We start from the raw sequence: 23,526 nt of genomic DNA, 5'->3' as shown, positions 1-23,526 counted from the left end.
CTGTTATTACTATTATCACAGGGTCAGGTCAGTTTGGATAAGCTGTTATTACTATTATCACAGTGTACGGTCAGTGTGGATAAGCTATTATTACTATTATCACAGTGTCAGGTCAGTGTGGATAAGCTGTTATTACTATTATCACAGGGTCAGATCAGTGTGGATAACCTGTTATGACTATTATCACAGGGTTCGGTCAGTGTGGATTAGCTGTTATTACTATTATCACAGAGTCAGATCAGTATGGATAAGCTGTTATTACTATTATCACAGGGTCAGGTCAGTGTGGATAAACTGTTATTACTATTATCACAGTGTCAGGTCAGTGTGGGTAAGCTGTTATTACTATTATCACAGGGTCAGATCAGTGTGGATAACCTGTTATTACTATTATCACAGGGTTCGGTCAGTGTGGATTAGCTGTTATTACTATTATCACAGAGTCAGATCAGTATGGATAAGCTGTTATTACTATTATCACAGGGTCAGGTCAGTGTGGATTAGCTGTTATTACTATTATCACAGAGTCAGATCAGTATGGATAAGATGTTATTACTATTATCACAGGGTCATGTCAGTGTGGATAAGCTGTTATTACTATTATCACAGGGTCAGATCAGTGTGGATAAGCTGTTATTATTATTATCACAGGGTCAGGTCAGTGTGGATAAGCTGTTATTACTATTATCACAGGGTCAGATCAGTATGCATAAGCTGTTATTACTATTATCACAGGGTCATGTCAGTGTGGATAAGCTGTTATTACTATTATCACAGGGTCAGGTCAGTGTGGATAAGCTGTTATTACTATTATCACAGGGTCAGGTCAGTGTGGATAAGCTGTTATTACTATTATCACAGAGTCAGATCAGTATGGATAAGCTATTATTACTATTATCACAGTCAGATCAGTATGGATAAGCTGTTATTACTATTATCACAGGGTCAGGTCAGTGTGGATAAGCTGTTACTACTATTATCATAGTGGCAGATCAGTATGGATAAGCTGTTATTACTATTATCACAGACTCAGGTCAGTGTTGATAAGCTATTATTATTATCACAATGTCAGTTCAGTGTGGATATGCTGTTATAATTATCACAGTGTCAGATCAGTGTGGATAAGCTGTTATTATTATCACAGTGTCAGATCAGTATGGATAAGCTGTTATGACTATCACAGAGTCAGATCAGTGTGGATAAGCTGTTATTACTATTATCACAGGGTCAGGTCAGTGTGGATAAGCTGTTATTACTATTATCACAGGGTTCGGTCAGTTTGGATAAGCTGTTATTACTATTATCACAGTGTCAGGTCAGTGTGGATAAGCTGTTATTACTATTATCACATGGTCAGATCAGTGTGGATAAGCTGTTATTACTATTATCACATGGTCAGATCAGTGGGGCTAAACTGTTATTACTATTATCACAGGGTCAGGTCAGTGTGGATAAGCTGTTATTACTATTATCACAGTGTCAGATCAGTATGGATAAGCTGTTATGACTATTATCACTGTGTCAGATCAGTATGGATAAGCTGTTATTAATATTATCACAGGGTCAGATCAGTGTGGATAAGCTGTTATTACTATTATCACAGGGTGTGTTCAGTGTGGATAAGCTGTTATTACTATTATCACAGGGTCAGGTCAGTGTGGATAAGCTGTTATTATTATCACAGTGTCAGATCAGTATGGATAAGCTGTTATCACTATTATCACAGAGTCAGATCAGTGTGGATAAGCTGTTATTACTATTATCACAGGGTCAGGTCAGTGTGGATAAGCTGTTATTACTATTATCACAGGGTTCGGTCAGTTTGGATAAGCTGTTATTACTATTATCACAGGGTCAGGTCAGTGTGGATTAGCTGTTATTACTATTATCACAGAGTCAGATCAGTATGGATAAGCTGTTATTACTATTATCACAGGGTCAGGTCAGTGTGGATAACGTGTTATTACTATTATCACAGGGTCAGATAGGTGTGGATAAGCTGTTATTACTATTATCACAGGGTCAGGTCAGTGTGGATAAGCTGTTATTACTATTATCACAGGGTCAGATCAGTATGGATAAGCTGTTATTACTATTATCACAGTGTCAGATCAGTATGGATAAGCTGTTATTACTATTATCAGTGTCAGGTCAGTGTTGATAAGCTGTTATTACTATTATCACAGGGTCCGGTCAGTTTGGATAAGCTGTTATTACTATTATCACAGTGTCAGGTCAGTGTGGATAAGCTGTTATTACTATTATCACAGTGTAAGGTCAGTGTGGATAAGCTGTTATTACTATTATCACAGTGTCAGGTCAGTGTGGATACGCTGTTATTACTATTATCACAGGGTCAGGTCAGTGTGGATAAGCTGTTATTACTATTATCACAGGGTCAGGTCAGTTTGGATAAGCTGTTATTACTATTATCACAGTGTACGGTCAGTGTGGATAAGCTGTTATTATTATTATCACAGGGTCAGGTCAGTGTGGATAAGCTGTTATTACTATTATCACAGGGTCAGATCAGTATGGATAAGCTGTTATTACTATTATCACAGGGTCAGGTCAGTGTGGATAAGCTGTTACTACTATTATCATAGTGGCAGATCAGTATGGATAAGCTGTTATTACTATTATCACAGACTCAGGTCAGTGTTGATAAGCTATTATTATTATCACAATGTCAGGTCAGTGTGGATATGCTGTTATAATTATCACAGTGTCAGATCAGTGTGGATAAGCTGTTATTATTATCACAGTGTCAGATCAGTATGGATAAGCTGTTATGACTATCACAGAGTCAGATCAGTGTGGATAAGCTGTTATTACTATTATCACAGGGTCAGGTCAGTGTGGATAAGCTGTTATTACTATTATCACAGGGTTCGGTCAGTTTGGATAAGCTGTTATTACTATTATCACAGTGTCAGGTCAGTGTGGATAAGCTGTTATTACTATTATCACATGGTCAGATCAGTGGGGCTAAGCTGTTATTACTATTATCACATGGTCAGATCAGTGGGGCTAAACTGTTATTACTATTATCACAGGGTCAGGTCAGTGTGGATAAGCTGTTATTACTATTATCACAGTGTCAGATCAGTATGGATAAGCTGTTATGACTATTATCACTGTGTCAGATCAGTATGGATAAGCTGTTATTACTATTATCACAGGGTCAGGTCAGTGTGGATAAGCTGTTATTACTATTATCACAGGGTTCGGTCAGTTTGGATAAGCTGTTATTACTATTATCACAGTGTTAGGTCAGTGTGGATAAGCTGTTATTACTATTATCACAGTGTAAGGTCAGTGTGGATAAGCTGTTATTATTATCACAGTGTCAGATCAGTTTGGATAAGCTGTTATTACTATTATCACAGTGTCAGGTCAGTGTGGATAAGCTGTTATTACTATTATCACAGGGTCAGGTCAGTGTGGATAAGCTGTTATTACTATTATCACAGGGTCAGGTCAGTGTGGATAACGTGTTATTACTATTATTGCAGGGTCAGGTCAGTGTAGATAAGCTGTTATTACTATTATCACAGGGTCAGATAGGTGTGGATAAGCTGTTATTACTATTATCACAGGGTTTGGTAAGTGTGGATAAGCTGTTATTACTATTATCACAGGGTCAGGTCAGTGTGGATAAGCTGTTATGACTATTATCACACAGTCAGATCAGTGTGGATAAGCTGTTATGACTATTATCACTGTGTCAGATCAGTATGGATAAGCTGTTATTAATATTATCACAGGGTCAGATCAGTGTGGATAAGCTGTTATTACTATTATCACAGGGTGTGTTCAGTGTGGATAAGCTGTTATTACTATTATCACAGGGTCAGGTCAGTGTGGATAAGCTGTTATTATTATCACAGTGTCAGATCAGTATGGATAAGCTGTTATCACTATTATCACAGAGTCAGATCAGTGTGGATAAGCTGTTATTACTATTATCACAGGGTCAGGTCAGTGTGGATAAGCTGTTATTACTATTATCACAGGGTTCGGTCAGTTTGGATAAGCTGTTATTACTATTATCACAGTGTTAGGTCAGTGTGGATAAGCTGTTATTACTATTATCACAGTGTAAGGTCAGTGTGGATAAGCTGTTATTATTATCACAGTGTCAGATCAGTTTGGATAAGCTGTTATTACTATTATCACAGTGTCAGGTCAGTGTGGATAAGCTGTTATTACTATTATCACAGGGTCAGGTCAGTGTGGATAAGCTGTTATTACTATTATCACAGGGTCAGGTCAGTGTGGATAAGCTGTTATTACTATTATCACAGGGTTCGGTCAGTGTGGATTAGCTGTTATTACTATTATCACAGGGTTCGGTCAGTGTGGATTAGCTGTTATTACTATTATCAGAGTCAGATCAGTATGGATAGTCTGTTATTACTATTATCACAGGGTCAGGTCAGTGTGGATTAGCTGTTATTACTATTATCACAGGGTCAGATAGGTGTGGATAAGCTGTTATTACTATTATCACAGGGTCAGGTCAGTGTGGATAAGCTGTTATTACTATTATCACAGGGTCAGATCAGTATGGATAAGCTGTTATTACTATTATCACAGTGTCAGATCAGTATGGATAAGCTGTTATTACTATTATCACAGTGTCAGATCAGTATGGATAAGCTGTTATTACTATTATCAGTGTCAGGTCAGTGTTGATAAGCTGTTATTACTATTATCACAGGGTCCGGTCAGTTTGGATAAGCTGTTATTACTATTATCACAGTGTCAGGTCAGTGTGGATAAGCTGTTATTACTATTATCACAGTGTAAGGTCAGTGTGGATAAGCTGTTATTACTATTATCACAGTGTCAGGTCAGTGTGGATACGCTGTTATTACTATTATCACAGGGTCAGGTCAGTGTGGATAAGCTGTTATTACTATTATCACAGGGTCAGGTCAGTTTGGATAAGCTGTTATTACTATTATCACAGTGTACGGTCAGTGTGGATAAGCTATTATTACTATTATCACAGTGTCAGGTCAGTGTGGATAAGCTGTTATTACTATTATCACAGGGTCAGGTCAGTGTGGATAAGCTGTTATTACTATTATCACAGGGTCAGATCAGTGTGGATAACCTGTTATGACTATTATCACAGGGTTCGGTCAGTGTGGATAAGCTGTTATTACTATTATCACAGAGTCAGATCAGTATGGATAAGCTGTTACTACTATTATCACAGGGTCAGGTCAGTGTGGATAAACTGTTATTATTATTATCACAGTGTCAGGTCAGTGTGGGTAAGCTGTTATTACTATTATCACAGGGTCAGATCAGTGTGGATAACCTGTTATTACTATTATCACAGGGTTCGGTCAGTGTGGATTAGCTGTTATTACTATTATCACAGAGTCAGATCAGTATGGATAAGCTGTTATTACTATTATCACAGGGTCAGGTCAGTGTGGATTAGCTGTTATTACTATTATCACAGAGTCAGATCAGTATGGATAAGATGTTATTACTATTATCACAGGGTCATGTCAGTGTGGATAAGCTGTTATTACTATTATCACAGGGTCAGATCAGTGTGGATAAGCTGTTATTACTATTATCACAGGGTCAGGTCGGTGTGGATAAGCTGTTATTACTATTATCACAGGGTCAGATCAGTATGCATAAGCTGTTATTACTATTATCACAGGGTCAGGTCAGTGTGGATAAGCTGTTATTACTATTATCACAGGGTCAGGTCAGTGTGGATAAGCTGTTATTACTATTATCACAGGGTCAGATCAGTGTGGATAACCTGTTATTACTATTATCACAGGGTCAGGTCAGTGTGGATAAGCTGTTACTACTATTATCATAGTGGCAGATCAGTATGGATAAGCTGTTATTACTATTATCACAGACTCAGGTCAGTGTTGATAAGCTATTATTATTATCACAATGTCAGATCAGTGTGGATAAGCTGTTATTACTATTATCACAGGGTCAGGTCAGTGTGGATATGCTGTTATTATTATCACAGTGTCAGATCAGTGTGGATAAGCTGTTATTATTATCACAGTGTCAGATCAGTATGGATAAGCTGTTATGACTATTATCACAGAGTCAGATCAGTGTGGATAAGCTGTTATTACTATTATCACAGGGTCAGGTCAGTGTGGATAAGCTGTTATTACTATTATCACAGGGTCAGATCAGTATGCATAAGCTGTTATTACTATTATCACAAGGTTCAGGTCAGTGTGGATAAGCTGTTATTACTATTATCACAGGGTCAGGTCAGTGTGGATAAGCTGCTATTACTATTATCACAGGGTCAGGTCAGTGTGGATAAGCTGTTATTACTATTATCACAGAGTCAAATCAGTATGGATAAGCTATTATTACTTATCACAGAGTCAGATCAGTATGGATAAGCTGTTATTACTATTATCATAGTGGCAGATCAGTATGGATAAGCTATTATTACTGTTATCACAGAGTCAGATCAGTGTGGATAAGCTGTTACTACTATTATCATGGTGGCAGATCAGTATGGATAAGCTGTTATTACTATTATCACAGACTCAGGTCAGTGTTGATAAGCTATTATTATTATCACAATGTCAGATCAGTGTGGATAAGCTGTTATTACTATTATCACAGTGTCAGATCATTGTGGATAAGCTGTTATTATTATCACAGTGTCAGATCAGTATGGATAAGCTGTTATGACTATTATCACAGGGTCAGATCAGTGTGGATAAGCTGTTATTACTATTATCACAGGGTCAGGTCAGTGTGGATAAGCTGTTATTACTATTATCACAGGGTCAGGTCAGTATGCATAAGCTGTTATTACTATTATCACAGGGTCAGGTCAGTGTGGATAAGCTGTTATTACTATTATCACAGGGTCAGGTCAGTGTGGATAAGCTGTTATTACTATTATCACAGGGTCAGGTCAGTGTGGATAAGCTGTTATTACTATTATCACAGAGTCAGATCAGTATGGATAAGCTATTATTACTATTATCACAGAGTCAGATCAGTATGGATAAGCTGTTATTACTATTATCACAGGGTCAGGTCAGTGTGGATAAGCTGTTACTACTATTATCATAGTGGCAGATCAGTATGGATAAGCTGTTATTACTATTATCACAGACTCAGGTCAGTGTTGATAAGCTATTATTATTATCACAATGTCAGATCAGTGTGGATAAGCTGTTATTACTATTATCACAGGGTCAGGTCAGTGTGGATATGCTGTTATTATTATCACAGTGTCAGATCAGTGTGGATAAGCTGTTATTATTATCAGTGTCAGATCAGTATGGATAAGCTGTTATTACTATTATCACAGGGTCAGGTCAGTGTGGATAAGCTGTTATTACTATTATCACATGGTCAGATCAGTGGGGCTAAGCTGTTATTACTATTATCACAAGGTTCAGATCAGTGGGGCTAAACTGTTATTACTATTATCACAGGGTCAGGTCAGTGTGGATAAGCTGTTATTACTATTATCACAGGGTCAGGTCAGTGTGGATAAGCTGTTATTACTATTATCACAGGGTTCGGTCAGTGTGGCTAAACTGTTATTACTATTATCACAGGGTCAGGTCAGTGTGGATAAGCTGTTATTACTATTATCACAGTGTCAGGTCAGTGTGGATAAGCTGTTATTACTATTATCACAGGGTTCGGTCAGTGTGGCTAAGCTGTTATTACTATTATCACAGTGTCAGGTCAGTGTGGATAAGCTGTTATTACTATTATCACAGTGTAAGGTCAGTGTGGATAAGCTGTCATTACTATTATCACAGTGTCAGGTCAGTGTGGATAAGCTGTTATTACTATTATCACAGGGTCAGATCAGTGTGGATAAGCTGTTATTACTATTATCACAGGGTCAGATCAGTGTGGATACGCTGTTATTACTATTATCACAAGGTTCAGATCAGTGGGGCTAAACTGTTATTACTATTATCACAGGGTCAGGTCAGTGTGGATAAGCTGTTATTACTATTATCACAGGGTCAGATCAGTAGGGATAAGCTGTTATTACTATTATCACAGGGTCAGATCAGTATGGATAAGCTGTTATTACTATTATCACAGTGTCAGGTCAGTGTGGATAAGCTGTCATTACTATTATCACAGTGTCAGGTCAGTGTGGATAAGCTGTTATTACTATTATCACAGGGTCAGGTCAGTATGGATAAGCTGTTATTACTATTAGCACAGGGTCAGGTCAGTGTGGATAAGCTGTTATTACTTTTATTGCAGGGTCAGGTCAGTGTGGATAAGGTGTTATTACTATTATCACAGGGTCAGGTCAGTGTGGATAACGTGTTATTACTATTATCACAGGGTCAGATCAGTATGGATAAGCTGTTATTACTATTATTGCAGGGTCAGGTCAGTGTGGATAACGTGTTATTACTATTATTGCAGGGTCAGGTCAGTGTGGATAAGCTGTTATTACTATTATCACAGGGTCAGGTCAGTGTGGATAACGTGTTATTACTATTATCACAGGGTCAGATCAGTGTGGATAAGCTGTTATTACTATTATCACAGGGTCAGGTCAGAGTTGATTACGTGTTATTACTATTATTGCAGGGTCAGGTCAGTGTGGATAAGCTGTTATTACTATTATCACAGGGTCAGGTCAGTGTGGATAACGTGTTATTACTATTATCACAGGGTCAGATCAGTGTGGATAAGCTGTTATTACTATTATCACAGGGTTCGGTCAGTGTGGATTAGCTGTTATTACTATTATCACAGAGTCAGATCAGTATGGATAATCTGTTATTACTTTTATCACAGGGTGTGGTCAGTGTGGATAAGCTGTTATTACTATTATCACAGGGTCAGGTCAGTGTGGATAAGCTGTTATTACTATTATCACAGGGTCAGGTCAGTGTGGATAAGCTGTTATTACTATTATCACAGGGTCAGGTCATTGTGGATAAGCTGTTATTACTATTATCACAGGGTCAGGTCAGTGTGGATAAGCTGTTATTACTATTATCACAGGGTCAGGTCAGTGTGGATAAGCTGTTATTACTATTATCACAGTGTCAGGTCAGTGTGGATAAGCTGTTATTACTATTATCACAGGGTCAGGTCAGTGTGGATAAGCTGTTATTACTATTATCACAGGGTCAGATCAGTGTGGATAACCTGTTATTACTATTATCACAGGGTCAGGTCAGTGTGGATTAGCTGTTATTACTATTATCACAGTCAGGTCAGTATGGATAAGCTGTTATTACTATTATCACAGGGTCAGGTCAGTGTGGATAAACTGTTATTACTATTATCACAGTGTCAGGTCAGTGTGGATAAGCTGTTATTACTATTATCACAGGGTCAGATCAGTGTGGATAACCTGTTATTACTATTATCACAGGGTTCGGTCAGTGTGGATTAGCTGTTATTACTATTATCACAGGGTCAGGTCAGTGTGGACTAGCTGTTATTACTATTATCACAGAGTCAGATCAGTATGGATAAGCTGTTATTACTATTATCACAGGGTCAGGTCAGTGTGGATAAGCTGTTATTACTATTATCACAGGGTCAGGTCAGTGTGGATAAGCTGTTATGACTATTATCACAGAGTCGGATCAGTGTGGATAAGCTGTTATGACTATTATCACTGTGTCAGATCAGTATGGATAAGCTGTTATTAATATTATCACAGGGTCAGATCAGTGTGGATAAGCTGTTATTACTATTATCACAGGGTGTGGTCAGTGTGGATAAGCTGTTATTACTATTATCACAGGGTCAGGTCAGTTTGGATAAGCTGTTATTACTATTATCACAGTGTCAGGTCAGTGTGGATACGCTGTTATTACTATTATCACAGGGTCAGGTCAGGGTGGATAAGCTGTTATTACTATTATCACAGGGTCAGGTCAGTGTGGATAAGCTGTTATTACTATTATCACAGTGTCAGGTCAGTGTGGATAAGCTGTTATTACTATTATCACAGTGTCAGGTCAGTGTGGATAAGCTGTTATTACTATTATCACAGGGTCAGGTCAGTGTGGATAAACTGTTATTACTATTATCACAGGGTCAGATCAGTGTGGATAACCTGTTATTACTATTATCACAGGGTCAGGTCAGTGTGGATAAGCTGTTATTACTATTATCACAGAGTCAGATCAGTATGGATAAGCTGTTATTACTATTATCACAGAGTCAGATCAGTATGGATAAGCTGTTATTACTATTATCACAGGGTCAGGTAAGTGTGGATAAGCTGTTACTACTATTATCATAGTGGCAGATCAGTATGGATAAGCTGTTATTACTATTATCACAGACTCAGGTCAGTGTTGATAAGCTGTTATTATTATCACAGTGTCAGATCAGTGTGGATAAGCTGTTATTATTATCACAGTGTCAGATCAGTGTGGATAAGCTGTTATTACTATTATCACAGGGTCAGGTCAGTGTGGATAAGCTGTTACTACTAGTATCACAGTGGTCAGATCAGTATGGATAAGCTGTTATTACTATTATCACAGACTCAGGTCAGTGTTGATAAGCTGTTATTATTATCACAGAGTCAGATCAGTATGGATAAGCTGTTATTACTATTATCACAGGGTCAGGTCAGTGTGGATAAGCTGTTACTACTATTATCATAGTGGCAGATCAGTATGGATAAGCTGTTATTACTATTATCACAGACTCAGGTCAGTGTTGATAAGCTGTTATTATTATCACAGAGTCAGGTCAGTGTGGATAAGCTGTTATTACTATTATCACAGGGTCAGATCAGTGTGGATAACCTGTTATTACTATTATCACAGGGTTCGGTCAGTGTGGATTAGCTGTTATTACTATTATCACAGTCAGGTCAGTATGGATAAGCTGTTATTACTATTATCACAGGGTCAGGTCAGTGTGGATAAACTGTTATTACTATTATCACAGTGTCAGGTCAGTGTGGATAAGCTGTTATTACTATTATCACAGGGTCAGATCAGTGTGGATAACCTGTTATTACTATTATCACAGGGTTCGGTCAGTGTGGATTAGCTGTTATTACTATTATCACAGGGTCAGGTCAGTGTGGACTAGCTGTTATTACTATTATCACAGAGTCAGATCAGTATGGATAAGCTGTTATTACTATTATCACAGGGTTTGGTAAGTGTGGATAAGCTGTTATTACTATTATCACAGGGTCAGGTCAGTGTGGATAAGCTGTTATGACTATTATCACAGAGTCGGATCAGTGTGGATAAGCTGTTATGACTATCACTGTGTCAGATCAGTATGGATAAGCTGTTATTAATATTATCACAGGGTCAGATCAGTGTGGATAAGCTGTTATTACTATTATCACAGGGTGTGGTCAGTGTGGATAAGCTGTTATTACTATTATCACAGGGTTCGGTCAGTTTGGATAAGCTGTTATTACTATTATCACAGTGTCAGGTCAGTGTGGATACGCTGTTATTACTATTATCACAGGGTCAGGTCAGGGTGGATAAGCTGTTATTACTATTATCACAGGGTCAGGTCAGTGTGGATAAGCTGTTATTACTATTATCACAGTGTACGGTCAGTGTGGATAAGCTATTATTACTATTATCACAGTGTCAGGTCAGTGTGGATAAGCTGTTATTACTATTATCACAGGGTCAGATCAGTATGGATAAGCTGTTATTACTATTATCACAGAGTCAGATCAGTATGGATAAGCTGTTATTACTATTATCACAGGGTCAGGTAAGTGTGGATAAGCTGTTACTACTATTATCATAGTGGCAGATCAGTATGGATAAGCTGTTATTACTATTATCACAGACTCAGGTCAGTGTTGATAAGCTGTTATTATTATCACAGTGTCAGATCAGTGTGGATAAGCTGTTATTATTATCACAGTGTCAGATCAGTATGGATAAGCTGTTATTACTATTATCACAGAGTCAGATCAGTATGGATAAGCTGTTATTACTATTATCACAGGGTCAGGTCAGTGTGGATTAGCTGTTATTACTATTATCACAGAGTCAGATCAGTATGGATAAGCTGTTATTACTATTATCACAGGGTCATGTCAGTGTGGATAAGCTGTTATTACTATTATCACAGGGTCAGATCAGTGTGGATAAGCTGTTATTACTATTATCACAGGGTCAGGTCAGTGTGGATAAGCTGTTATTACTATTATCACAGGGTCAGATCAGTATGCATAAGCTGTTATTACTATTATCACAGGGTCAGGTCAGTGTGGTTAAGCTGTTATTACTATTATCACAGGGTCAGGTCAGTGTGGATAAGCTGTTATTACTATTATCACAGGGTCAGGTCAGTGTGGATAAGCTGTTATTACTATTATCACAGGGTCAGGTCATTGTGGATAAGCTGTTATTACTATTATCACAGGGTCAGGTCAGTGTGGATAAGCTGTTATTACTATTATCACAGGGTCAGGTCAGTGTGGATAAGCTGTTATTACTATTATCACAGTGTAAGGTCAGTGTGGATAAGCTATTATTACTATTATCACAGCGTCAGGTCAGTGTGGATAAGCTGTTATTACTATTATCACAGGGTCAGATCAGTGTGGATAACCTGTTATTACTATTATCACAGGGTTCGGTCAGTGTGGATTAGCTGTTATTACTATTATCACAGTCAGGTCAGTATGGATAAGCTGTTATTACTATTATCACAGGGTCAGGTCAGTGTGGATAAACTGTTATTACTATTATCACAGTGTCAGGTCAGTGTGGATAAGCTGTTATTACTATTATCACAGGGTCAGATCAGTGTGGATAACCTGTTATTACTATTATCACAGGGTTCGGTCAGTGTGGATTAGCTGTTATTACTATTATCACAGGGTCAGGTCAGTGTGGACTAGCTGTTATTACTATTATCACAGAGTCAGATCAGTATGGATAAGCTGTTATTACTATTATCACAGGGTTTGGTAAGTGTGGATAAGCTGTTATTACTATTATCACAGGGTCAGGTCAGTGTGGATAAGCTGTTATGACTATTATCACAGAGTCGGATCAGTGTGGATAAGCTGTTATGACTATCACTGTGTCAGATCAGTATGGATAAGCTGTTATTAATATTATCACAGGGTCAGATCAGTGTGGATAAGCTGTTATTACTATTATCACAGGGTGTGGTCAGTGTGGATAAGCTGTTATTACTATTATCACAGGGTTCGGTCAGTTTGGATAAGCTGTTATTACTATTATCACAGTGTCAGGTCAGTGTGGATACGCTGTTATTACTATTATCACAGGGTCAGGTCAGGGTGGATAAGCTGTTATTACTATTATCACAGGGTCAGGTCAGTGTGGATAAGCTGTTATTACTATTATCACAGTGTACGGTCAGTGTGGATAAGCTATTATTACTATTATCACAGTGTCAGGTCAGTGTGGATAAGCTGTTATTACTATTATCACAGGGTCAGGCCAGTGTGGATAAACTGTTATTACTATTATCACAGGGTCAGATCAGTGTGGATAACCTGTTATGACTATTATCACAGGGTTCGGTCAGTGTGGATAAGCTGTTATTACTATTATCACAGAGTCAGATCAGTATGGATAAGCTGTTATTACTATTATCACAGAGTCAGATCAGTATGGATAAGCTGTTATTACTATTATCACAGGGTCAGGTCAGTGTGGATAAGCTGTTACTACTATTATCATAGTGGCAGATCAGTATGGATAAGCTGTTATTACTATTATCACAGACTCAGGTCAGTGTTGATAAGCTGTTATTATTATCACAGTGTCAGATCAGTGTGGATAAGCTGTTATTATTATCACAGTGTCAGATCAGTATGGATAAGCTGTTATTACTATTATCACAGAGTCAGATCAGTATGGATAAGCTGTTATTACTATTATCACAGGGTCAGGTCAGTGTGGATTAGCTGTTATTACTATTATCACAGAGTCAGATCAGTATGGATAAGCTGTTATTACTATTATCACAGGGTCATGTCAGTGTGGATAAGCTGTTATTACTATTATCACAGGGTCAGATCAGTGTGGATAAGCTGTTATTACTATTATCACAGGGTCAGGTCAGTGTGGATAAGCTGTTATTACTATTATCACAGGGTCAGATCAGTATGCATAAGCTGTTATTACTATTATCACAGGGTCAGGTCAGTGTGGTTAAGCTGTTATTACTATTATCACAGGGTCAGGTCAGTGTGGATAAGCTGTTATTACTATTATCACAGGGTCAGGCCAGTGTGGATAAGCTGTTATTACTATTATCACAGGGTCAGGTCAGTGTGGATAAGCTGTTATTACTATTATCACAGAGTCAGATCAGTATGGATAAGCTGTTATTACTATTATCACAGAGTCAGATCAGTATGGATAAGCTGTTATTACTATTATCACAGGGTCAGGTCAGTGTGGATAAGCTGTTACTACTATTATCATAGTGGCAGATCAGTATGGATAAGCTGTTATTACTATTATCACAGACTCAGGTCAGTGTTGATAAGCTGTTATTATTATCACAGAGTCAGATCAGTGTGGATAAGCTGTTATTACTATTATCACAGGGTCAGGTCAGTGTGGATAAGCTGTTATTACTATTATCACAGGGTCAGATCAGTGTGGATAACCTGTTATGACTATTATCACAGGGTTCGGTCAGTGTGGATTAGCTGTTATTACTATTATCACAGAGTCAGGTCAGTATGGATAAGCTGTTATTACTATTATCACAGGGTCAGGTCAGTGTGGATAAACTGTTATTACTATTATCACAGTGTCAGGTCAGTGTGGATAAGCTGTTATTACTATTATCACATGGTCAGATCAGTGGGGCTAAACTGTTATTACTATTATCACAGGGTCAGGTCAGTGTGGATAAGCTGTTATTACTATTATCACAGGGTCAGATCAGTATGGATAAGCTGTTATTACTATTGTCACAGTGTCAGATCAGTATGGATAAGCTGTTATTACTATTATCACAGTGTCAGATCAGTATGGATAAGCTGTTATTACTATTATCACAGGGTCAGATCAGTATGGATAAGCTGTTATTACTATTATCACAGTGTCAGATCAGTATGGATAAGCTGTTATTACTATTATCACAGTGTCAGGTCAGTGTTGATAAGCTGTTATTACTATTATCACAGGGTTTGGTCAGTGTGGATAAGCTGTTATTACTATTATCACAGTGTCAGGTCAGTGTGGATACGCTGTTATTACTATTATCACAGGGTCAGGTCAGGGTGGATAAGCTGTTATTACTATTATCACAGGGTCAGGTCAGTGTGGATAAGCTGTTATTACTATTATCACAGTGTACGGTCAGTGTGGATAAGCTATTACTATTATCACAGTGTCAGGTCAGTGTGGATAAGCTGTTATTACTATTATCACAGACTCAGGTCAGTGTTGATAAGCTGTTATTACTATTATCACAGGGTCAGATCAGTATGCATAAGCTGTTATTACTATTATCACAGGGTCAGGTCAGTGTGGATAAGCTGTTATTACTATTATCACAGGGTCAGGTCAGTGTGGATAAGCTGTTATTACTATTATCACAGGGTCAGGTCAGTGTGGATAAGCTGTTATTACTATTATCACAGGGTCAGGTCAGTGTGGATAAGCTGTTATTACTATTATCACAGAGTCAGATCAGTATGGATAAGCTGTTATTACTATTATCACAGACTCAGGTCAGTGTTGATAAGCTGTTATTATTATCACAGTGTCAGATCAGTGTGGATAAGCTGTTATTATTATCACAGTGTCAGATCAGTATGGATAAGCTGTTATTACTATTATCACAGACTCAGGTCAGTGTTGATAAGCTGTTATTATTATCACAGTGTCAGATCAGTGTGGATAAGCTGTTATTATTATCACAGTGTCAGATCAGTATGGATAAGCTGTTATGACTATTATCACAGAGTCAGATCAGTGTGGATAAGCTGTTATTACTATTATCACAGGGTCAGGTCAGTGTGGATAAGCTGTTATTACTATTATCACATGGTCAGATCAGTGGGGCTAAGCTGTTATTACTATTATCACAGGGTCAGGTCAGTGTGGATAAGCTGTTATTACTATTATCACAGGGTCAGATCAGTATGGATAAGCTGTTATTACTATTATCACAGTGTCAGGTCAGTGTGGATAAGCTGTTATTACTATTATCACAGGGTTCGGTCAGTGTGGATAAGCTGTTATTACTATTATGACAGTGTCAGGTCAGTGTTGATAAGCTGTTATTACTATTATCACAGTGTAAGGTCAGTGTGGATAAGCTGTTATTACTATTATCACAGGGTCAGGTCAGTGTGGATAACGTGTTATTACTATTATTGCAGGGTCAGGTCAGTGTGGATAAGCTGTTATTACTATTATCACAGGGTCAGGTCAGTGTGGATAACGTGTTATTACTATTATCACAGGGGCAGATCAGTGTGGATAAGCTGTTATTACTATTATTGTAGGGTCAGGTCAGTGTGGATAAGCTGTTATTACTATTATTGCAGGGTCAGGTCAGTGTGGATAAGCTGTTATTACTATTATCACAGGGTCAGATCAGTGTGGATAAGCTGTTATTACTATTATCACAGGGTTTGGTCAGTGTGGATAAGCTGTTATTACTATTAACACAGGGTCAGGTCAGTGTGGATAAGCTGTTATTATTATCACAGTGTCAGATCAGTATCGATAAGCTGTTATTACTTTTATCACAGTGTCAGGCCAGTGTCGATAAGCTGTTATTACTATTATCACAGACTCAGGTCAGTGTTGATAAGCTATTATTATCACAATGTCAGATCAGTGTGGATAAGCTCTTATTACTATTATCACAGACTCAGGTCAGTGAGGATAAGCTGTTATTACTTTTATCACAGTGTCAGGTCAGTGTGGATATGCTGTTATTACTATTATCACAGTTTCAGGTCAGTGTGGATAAGCTGTTATTACTATTATCACAGGGTCAGGTCAGTGTGGATAAACGGTTATTATTATTATCACAGTGTCAGATCAGTATGGATAAGCTGTTATTACTATTATCACAGGGTCAGGTCAGTGTGGATAATCTGTTATTACAATTATCACAGGGTCAGATCAGTATTGATAAGCTGTTATTACTGTTATCACAGAGTCAGATCAGTATGGATAAGCTGTTATTACTATTATCACAGGGTCAGGTCAGTGTGGATAAGCTGTTATTACTATTATCACATGGTCAGATCAGTGGGGCTAAGCTGTTATTACTATTATCACAGTGTCAGATCAGTGGGGCTAAACTGTTATCACTATTATCACATGGTCAGATCAGTGGGGCTAAGCTGTTATTACTATTATCACAGGGTCAGATCAGGGGGGCTAAGCTGTTATTACTATTATCACAGGGTCAGATCAGTGGGGCTAAGCTGTTATTACTATCACAGGGTCAGATCAGTGGGGCTAAGCTGTTATTACTATTATCACAGGGTCAGATCAGTGGGGCTAAGCTGTTATTACTATTATCACATGGTTAGATCAGTGGGGCTAAGCTGTTATTACTATTATCGCATGGTCAGATCAGTGGGGCTAAGCTGTTATCACTATTATCACAGGGTCAAATCAGTGGGGCTAAGCTGTTATTACTATTATCACATGGTTAGATCAGTGGGGCTAAGCTGTTATTACTATTATCACAGGGTCAGATCAGTGGGGCTAAGCTGTTATTACTATTATCACATGGTCAGATCAGTGGGGCTAAGCTGTTATTACTATTATCACAGGGTCAGATCAGTGGGGCTAAGCTGTTATTACTATTTTCACAGGGTCAGATCAGTTGGGCTAAGCTGTTATTACTATCACAGGGTCAGATCAGTGGGGCTAAGCTGTTATTACTATTATCACAGGGTCAGATCAGTGGGGCTAAACTGTTATTACTATTATCACAGGGTCAGATCAGTGGGGCTAAGCTGTTATTACTGACAACACTCAGTGGTTTTGGCTCTGCATGCCTCATGTTGCTCCATGTGTGTCCTAAATGACACGCCATTCCCCATTTTTTCCAGAGGCCTATGGGACTAGGGTGGCATTTGGGATGCAGCCTCTATTTTTCTGCCTTGGACCAGTCAATTTAGATCTATACACGTTGAATAAAGCCAGCCTGCCACATCCAACATATATTCAGCAATGAACCCAAATAATGATAAACTGTTGTTTCAGACTTTGAAGCTAACAGACATCACATTCAACTGTTAAGAAGAGGATCACTCTGACTGTCAGCACTTTAGTTTTATCATATCATGTGTACAGACTGGGATGAATACCAGATATTTGAGTTAGTTTAAATATTGAGGGATCAACACTGGGTGGTTGCGACGGTAATGCAACCATTATCTTTATAAGCCCTCCAGAAGACATTCTTGTCATTTCTTGTCATGAAATCAAACCTCAAAAACTATACTGATTTATTTCCCTTTCATTGTGTTTGGCAAAAACAACTCAAGATATCCGCCTTACTTTTAAACATTGGCAGGATCACACATGGTCCTTACAAAAACCAAATGAACAAATTGAATGCAGACATACACCAATAGCACAAGACTGCAATGCCTTAAAATACCTTGAAGTCCATGGGTAGTATTAGGATCAAACCTAATGTCTTTCTGCTTGGCTTATGATGTTCAGGGTCTATTGTCCATATACTCACACCAAACATACTTCCATGACTTTCTATGATCATTGTTGTGACAGCTATTGAATCCCTTCAATAACCACTCTCCCACATAACAGGGGCACTTCCTGTACTGTGCGACAGGATTCTCAGTTGTGATTAGTTCAAACAGGCCTGGAGCGGTTGACGAAAATGAGGCAGCACAGAGAGTTGTCCTGCGGTCAAATGAGCATTTAGAGTCACATGAAGACATAACAGAATGGAATCTCATATGAGTTCGGATGCATTTCCTTTCCTTGCTTTCAGTTTTCATTGTGTCTCTGTTTGAATGTTTTTTAAGAGTTTTACTGGAGTTAAAGTGTATTCTCTCTCTCTCCTTCCTGTCCTCCCTCTATCTATCACTGTCTCTATCTATATCACTGTCTCTATCTCTGTGTCTGTCTCTGTGTCTGTCTCTGTGTCTGTCTCTGTGTCTGTCTCTGTGTCTGTCTCTGTGTCTGTCTCTGTGTCTGTGTCTATATATGTGTATATCTATGTGTCTATCTCTGCACCTATGTATGTATCTATCTCTATCTCTGTGTCTATCTCTGTGTCTATCTCTGTGTCTATCTCTGTGTCTATCTCTGTGTCTATCTCTGTGTCTATCTCTGTGTCTATCTCTGTGTCTATCTCTGTGTCTGTCTCTGTGTCTGTCTCTGTGTCTGTCTCTGTGTCTGTCTCTGTGTCTGTCTCTGTGTCTGTCTCTGTGTCTGTCTCTGTGTCTGTCTCTGTGTCTGTCTCTGTGTCTGTCTCTGTGTCTGTCTCTGTGTCTGTCTCTGTGTCTGTCTCTGTGTCTGTCTCTGTGTCTGTCTCTGTGTCTGTCTCTGTGTCTGTCTCTGTGTCTGTCTCTGTCTCTGTCTCTGTGTCTGTGTCTGTCTCTGTCTCTGTCTGTCTCTGTCTCTGTCTCTGTCTCTGTCTCTGTCTCTGTCTCTGTCTCTGTCTCTGTCTCTGTCTCTGTCTCTGTCTCTGTCTCTGTCTCTGTCTCTGTGTCTATCTCTATCCCTCTCTCCCTTTTTCATGTCTAGCTCAAGCTCTGGCTGCCGTTAGGTTTGATGGAGCATCCTTCTGAGGATCCCCTGGAATATAAAGAATAAGCCCAAAGAAACTGGTTTTGTTTCGTCTCTGACCGCACGCCCGCCGGTGTATAAACCCAACGACTTCCACAACAACACAACAGGAAAAAGGAAGCTGTCACAGGAAGTCTGGAAAGTTGGCCACCTGAGGACGTCTTCAAGCCAAACAGACTAATGATGGAGAAACTTAAACTTAATGTGCACACCTCCCACCCACCCCAGGGGCTGCTATAAGAGCAATCCCCACTCTCCCTCTTTCAATTACCACACTTACACTCTTCCTCTCAGCCTAGGCCTGGTAGAAAAGAGCTTCTCTATGAGGGCAGGAAAAGCAAACAAAACACAATGTTGTAATTTTCACAATTTTCAGTGTACACAATTTTTTGAAGCTACTAAACTAGCCATAGAGCATGGAGTGTATACAGTACATTACTCTAACATGGTCTCCGACATGCTAAAAAGACAGTGAGACAGTTCATGAGGGCACTTGTTGTATGTGATGCTCAGATCTCAGTTAAGATCTCAGTTAAGATGATTAGGGAAGAGGACTGGCTGAGCTGGACTTTAGGAAGAATGGAGGAATGTTTTTATTGGTGCAGAGAGTAGTAGAACAAATCAAAGACTGATGTGTTTAGTGTAACAGAAAAAGGTCACAGAGGAGAAGGAGGTGAACGGAGGGTAGTTCAAGAACCATAAAGAGATAAAAGTAGTAACAGTAACAGAACGGTACCAGAACAGAATACGGCATCTTAAGAGCAATGTGGTCTTCTCTCTATTTGACCCCTGGGTCATATAGTCTTGTTTCTGATTGGCCCCTGGGTCATTGTCTCTAACTCAGTTAAACAGCCCTTGACCCTCAGAGGCTATTAGTGGGAGAGCTGTACTGTATGCAAGCACAGAGTCGCACAGTGGTCCTTCTGTAGCTCAGTTGGTAGAGCATGGCGCTTGTAACGCCAGGGTAGTGGGTTCGATTCCCGGGACCACCCATATGTAGAATGTATGCACACATGACTGTAAGTCGCTTTGGATAAAAGTGTCTGCTAAATGGCATATATATAAACACACACACACCCTTCTTTCCCACCTCAATCCACTGGTGTCAGGGCATGGGTGTATAGCAGTGCTTGATGAGCCCCCCCCCTCTCTATTCCTTTCCAACCCTCTCATCCCTGGTGAGGAACACACCTGTTGAACACTTACCTGACACACTGTGCCTGCCTCCCAGCCCCTTCTCCAGGCTTGGCTATCCCCTTTGGTTCCCTCTTCTGCCTACACCCCGAGCTGGTTGGAACATGTATGTGTATGTGTGTGACTGTCTACAGGAAGACCCATTCTGACTCTGATAACTGTGAATCTAGACGTAAGTAAAGCCCAAACACCTTTAGCAATAAAGCCACTGTCTTCTCTTACTCCTCTCACTGCTAGGACCTTTCTTCAGTGGTACAGTACGTCAATAGCTAAATGTCTGGATAAAATCCATGCATACAGTACCAGTCAAAAGTTTGGACACACTTACTCATCCCAGGGTTTTTCTTTATTTTTACAATTTTCTACATTGTAGAATAATAGAGAAGACATAAAAACTATGTTAAACAAATCAAAATATGTTTTATATTTGAGATTCTTCAAAATAGCCAACCTTTGCCTTGACAGCTTTGCACACTCTTGGCATTCTCTCAACCAGCTTCACGAGGTAATCACCTGGAATGCATTTCAATTAACAGGTTTGCCTTTTTAAAAGTTAATTTGTGGAATTTCTTTCCTTCTTAATGCGTTTGAGCCAAAGTTGTGTTGTGACAAGGTAGAGTTGGAATATAGAAGATAGCCCTATTTGGTAAAATACCAAGTCTATATTAACTCAAGAACACCTCAAAAGATCAATGACAGGCCATCATTACTTTAAGACATGAAGGTCAGTCAATCCGGAAAATGTTAAGAAGGTTGAAGTTTCTTCAAGTTGCAAAAATCATCAAGCACTATGATAAAACTGTCTCTAATGAAGATTGTCACAGGAAAGGAAGACCCAGAGTTACCTCTGCTGCAGAGGATAAGTTCATTAGAGTTACCAGCCTCAGAAATTGCAGCTCAAATAAATGCTTCACAGTGTTCAAGAAACAGACACATCTCAACATCAACTGTTCAGAGGAGACTGCGTGAATCAGGTCTTCGTGGTCGAATTGTTGCAAAGAAACCACTACTAAAGGACACCAATAAGAATAAGATACTTGCTTGGTCCAAGAAACACGAGCAATGGATATTAGACCGGTGGAAATCTGTCCTTTGCTCAGATCAGTACAAACATGCGATTTTTGGTTCCAACCGTTGTGTCTTTGTGAGATGCAGAGTAGGTGAACGGATGATAACCGCATGTGTGGTTCCCACCGTGAAGCATGGAGGAGGAGGTGTGATGGTGTGGGGGTGCTTTGCTGGTGCCACTGTCAGTGATTTATTTAGAATTCAAGGTACACTTAACCAGCATGGCTACCACAGCATTGTGCAGTGATACACCATCCCATCTGGTTTGTGCTTAGTGGGACTATCATTTGTTTTTCAACAAGACAATGACCCAAAACACACCTCCAGGCTGTGTAAGGGCTATTTGACCAAGAAGGAGAGTGATGGAGTGCTGCATCAGATGATCTGGTCTCCACAATTACCCGACCTCAAACCAATTGAGATGGTTTGGGATGAGTTGGACCGCAGAGTAAAGGAAAAGCAGCCAACAAGTGCTCAGCATATGTAGGAACTCCTTCAATACTGTTGGAAAAGCATTCCAGGTGAAGTGGGTTGAGAGAATGACAAGAGTGTGCAAAGCTGTCATCAAGGCAAAGGGTGGCTACTTTGAAGAATCTAAAATCTAAAATAATTAAAACATTTTATAACACATTTTTGGTTACTACATGATTCCATATGTGTTATTTCATAGTTTTGATGTATTCACTATTATTCTACAATGAAGAAAATATGAAAAATAAAGAAAAACCTTTGAATGAGTATGTGTGTCCAAACTTTTGACTGGTACTGTACATATACAGGTATATAAATATATATACATACAGTACAGTATAAAGTATGTGGAAAGATGTCAGTGGAAAAAAGAAGTGACCTTAGAATTGTAAGTCTGCTAGTTGAAACACTTGTATTAAGATGGGCCAGCAACTTGCATCACAGCGAGCTTACAGTGCATAAATATCAGAAAACAAAATGCATCCTACATGTATCATATCCCTAATATTAAACAGTGCCATGATGAAGTCTGAAGCTATTTTAGCATATAGAGATGGTTGATCATGTCATTCTGGTCAGACAGATAAGCAGATAGAGATGTCCTGGTAAGGGTTGGAGGAAATGATCTCTATCTGGAGTGAAGGGCGTTTAATAGTGCAGTGCTTCTACTGCATTCCTCCCATGCAAGTTGTTGACCTATCCTTTGTATTTGGTCTGTCTCTCTTGACACACAATCTGTTTGTAAGTTTGTCAGTTGATTACTGTCAGTGTTTCCAGATCTAACCTGTGGCCTTTGCGTCCAGCCCTTTTTATTGCCTTTCATTCCTCCTCCCTCCATCATTATCCACCCATTTCTTCCTGTCTCTTTTTCCCATCACTCCCTCTGTTTCTCTCTCTCTCTCTTTGTCATATTGGCTCAAGAGGTAATGTTGTGTCTGTACAGAAAGACAGGTTTCTTCAGAGCAGCCAAGATGTTTGATGGTAGGTGAAACGTGTAAACACAAAGCAGATTATCAATCTC

General features: G+C 39.0%; 1 protein-coding gene across 1 annotated transcript in view; it reads left to right on the top strand.

The window, feature by feature from the left end:
* LOC124029030 (pleckstrin homology domain-containing family A member 6-like) overlaps nucleotides 1–21,381 on the top strand; it is a 174,352-nt gene extending 152,971 nt beyond the window's left edge. Inside the window, exon 26 of the mRNA XM_046340897.1 lies at nucleotides 19,731–21,381. The gene's annotated coding sequence lies outside the window, so the exon portion shown is untranslated. The remainder of the gene's footprint in view (nucleotides 1–19,730) is intronic.
* The last annotated feature ends 2,145 nt before the right edge of the window (nucleotides 21,382–23,526 follow it).

This window comes from Oncorhynchus gorbuscha, linkage group LG03, assembly GCF_021184085.1.
Source record: "Oncorhynchus gorbuscha isolate QuinsamMale2020 ecotype Even-year linkage group LG03, OgorEven_v1.0, whole genome shotgun sequence".
NCBI classification, from domain to species: domain Eukaryota; kingdom Metazoa; phylum Chordata; class Actinopteri; order Salmoniformes; family Salmonidae; genus Oncorhynchus; species Oncorhynchus gorbuscha.
Note: the sequence above shows the minus strand (reverse complement) of the source record. Positions and strands in the feature narration are given on the sequence as shown.